This window comes from Cupressus sempervirens, chromosome 8 (assembly GCF_028749045.1).
Source record: "Cupressus sempervirens isolate cs-2001-9-10 chromosome 8, ASM2874904v1, whole genome shotgun sequence".
In the NCBI taxonomy this organism is placed as follows: Eukaryota; Viridiplantae; Streptophyta; class Pinopsida; order Cupressales; family Cupressaceae; genus Cupressus; species Cupressus sempervirens.
Genome location: NC_143125.1, coordinates 720397636 through 720401127, shown reverse-complemented (window position 1 = coordinate 720401127; position 3492 = coordinate 720397636).

The window sequence follows — 3492 nt, the reverse complement described above, 5'->3', positions numbered from 1 at the left end:
TTATAATTAACCTAACGTTACACTACTTTGACACTTTTCTCTTCACCACTTCAACCTATCATTTCTAAAAAATCCCAAAAACGTTTATAGACTATGAAATTTATTATGGAATTCAGTATGTCAAATGGTCAACCAACTATGGCTCACACCTTACCTCAAGTGTCACCATACAATAATTTCTATTTGAAACTAGCATCATACCAGAACTTCCACTATGTTAACATCATACTAGAAAATATCAATGTACCGTAACTATCATTGTACCAAAATTGTTACTATACCATACATACTAGTGTTGACATTGTACTTGTTTCAACATACTAGATTCATTGTACTAGTTCAACCCTCATCATACTGACCTTACCTTACTACTATACCATCCTACCAATGTTTCCATACTGCTTCATTGTACTAATATAGAGCCATCATGACCAACATCATATGGTCATAGAAGGAAAGTATTGTATGATGTACCTTGTATAGGGTTCGGTAGACTCACCATACAATAGACTCCACCATAATTAGGCACCCAAAAAACTATGCATTTTGATAGGGCCTGGGTATCCTTTTACCATGTTTATTTTGTTTTATTAGTTGTCTACAAGAACCTTAAACTAATATCCCTATGAATCATAATTAAGCAAACCTTTCATGCCCATAACATTAGCTATGTCATCTACTAAAACTAGGGAAAGACAATACAATGTCACTAGAAACCTTTTTTTTCATGCATTCGACCATCTACATATGATAACCCATTATAAAAGGAAAAAACTAGATGCAAATTGACTCCTACTTCCCTCATAACCAAAAGAAGAAAACCCACCTTAGTAGGGTCTGACTCCATATCACTAGGAGTCATATAGAGAAGAAACCAGGAGAATAAAAACACCCCTATTGGAAGAGGTATATGAAACCACCAATAAACCATTGAATCCCACCAAGAGAGGGCAATAGGAAACCCCCAACTCTACAATGAAAGTTAGAAAGTGGCTAGCTAGCCAAAACTTTCATGTAAAACCCACCAAAGTCGCTAAAAAATATAGAGCTAAAAAGAGATAGGGACTCAATGAGTTAAGAGGGAGAAATATCCACCCCCAACCACCATTACTCACTATAAGAGAAGATTGTTGAGATCTATAAAGAAAATCTTGCAAAGAAGCAAGAGAAATAAGAGTTGAGACAAAGAAGCATATACCTCAACTCCAAATGAGTACTAGACTAGAACCTCCTGGCCCACATGAAAATCAACAAAGAAGAGGAAATGACTTCACCCACCCTCCCCACAGCCTACACAAAACCAATAGAAAAACCGTGTGTAAAGCTCTAAAATGCATTCCTCAACTGCTCAGTGAAATTGAAAAACTATGCAGGAAATACAAAAAATTGTTGATTACTAAATGAATTTCTAAGGCCTCAATGGTCATGTCAATTTTGAAAACAAGTAGCAATCATTTACATTTATATTCAAATGGTGGTTTCATGTGCTTTCCTCCCAATTTTTCTGTCAACTATGCAGCTAGCCAGTACTCAGAAGTGTTATGACAATTGATGCATGGAGAGATGCTCTTTTGGAGTATTCATTGGTAGGGATAGTTCTTCATTTCTTTATCCCTACATAATTATAGAGGGTTAGTATAAATCTATGTGCATTTCTAATTGGGACAATTGATTGTAGCTACAAAAATGGGTTCTTTAAGAACTTAGAATAAAATAGTATGGTTAGATTTACTTGAACACCTGATGGTGAGAAAGCTTGAATTCCTTCGAGTAGATTGTTGCTTTCTTTTAGGGATTTCTTGTAGGGGATGGATTGATCTGTTGGAATGATTGCAGGAGTGGAAGGATGATCTCCTACCTGAGTATTATTGGTTTTCACTCTATGACAAAGCAGCTTTATCTTTTTAGAAATACTATCTTGGATGTTTGAACTGTTCAGCTTTTTTTGGGTTTCAACCAAACGTGTCTTGAATAAGAAATTCAAAATATCAAAATTTTTTGGGTTTGAACCAAATTATCCCAAATCAAATTCTCAAAACTGTAATCTAGATTTTAACTTCTAGAATCCCAAATCTAGGATTCTAAATGCCAATTCTCAAATTATTTTCCAGTAACCAAAAGGGCCCTAATGACATATATAGGGAGTAGAGTACTCAATACCTTTCTTATCACTATTTCATCTTCAATTGTTCCTTTTGCACCTCAAATAGCATTGACAACTTTCTTGATTCTTGTGTAGTATTGTACTATATTCTCACCTTCCATCATTCTCATTTCACCAAATTCACTTCTTAGGCTCTTTGATTTGGCTCTCAAGATATTTTCATCACCTCCCTATAAAGTCTTTAGTTTTTCCCACATTTTCTTTTCACTGTAACATTCTTTTATATCATTAAACTTGACATAGCTTAGGGTTGAGGCAATCTCCAACATTGCTTGATTGTGTTTTTGTTTTTGTTTCAGTTATTCAGTTGTCAGAGGAGTAGTCATTACTTTCACATACTCATTGTCCACATAAATGATAGCAACATCACCTATACTACATATATGCAACCTCATCAAGGTTTTCCATGCAGAAAAGTTCTCTTTGTTTAACTTTGGCACCTCTCTTTTGTGAGTTGTGATCTTTAGCTTCAAGTACCTTCAAAATTTTCTCTATAAGCAACTAGCTCTGATACCAATTGTTAGAAATGTTTACAATAACTAAGAGTGGGGGGGGAGGGTGGGTGAATCAATTACTCAAGGTCCATAAGTACCATTTGAATATTTAAACATCAAAAGATTCATTGTTATACTTATCATGTTGTTGCTCGATCTCTACTGGACTAATAAAAAATTATTGTCCTAAGCATAACATACTTTTCTGAATTAAACATCATCAAATACAAAACATATAAAAAAATTCAACCCAATTTGGGAAAAACTACCGACAACATGTCACCACTTTTTAACTCTTTCTAAGTGAGCTCTATTATGAGCCAACCTTGTTAAAGGTTACAATACACACTATTAAATGTGAGCTAGTTAAAGGATTTAATCACCCTATTAGGAGTGGCCTTGTTAGAGGACTTTGATAATTCCATTTAGAATGTCACCTTCCTAAATGGATTTACATAGACTGTTAAGTCCTTCAAATGACTATTGAGTAAAGCTCTATTAAAAGGATTTCAATACAAACTATTTACAATGATTAGAAAGAAAATAGTAGGGTTTTGATATGTATGTTTACAACTCACTTTTGGAGGTTTAGTTCATGTGGTAATTCACTGATAAGTCCCCGTTGTCATCTTTGTTCTTAATTCACTTGAAAACACTTCAAGTAGTCACCCCCCTTAAAATGAAAACTTAATCCTTCTACTCAGATTCACTTATCAACTTCAACAACATATGGGCAAGCAATTCCTTTTTCTTTGTTCTCACTCTTACACACTTGTGTTCACCCTTGTGCATATCTTTTCCACCTTTCTCTTTGCACATGTACCCCTTAAAAAT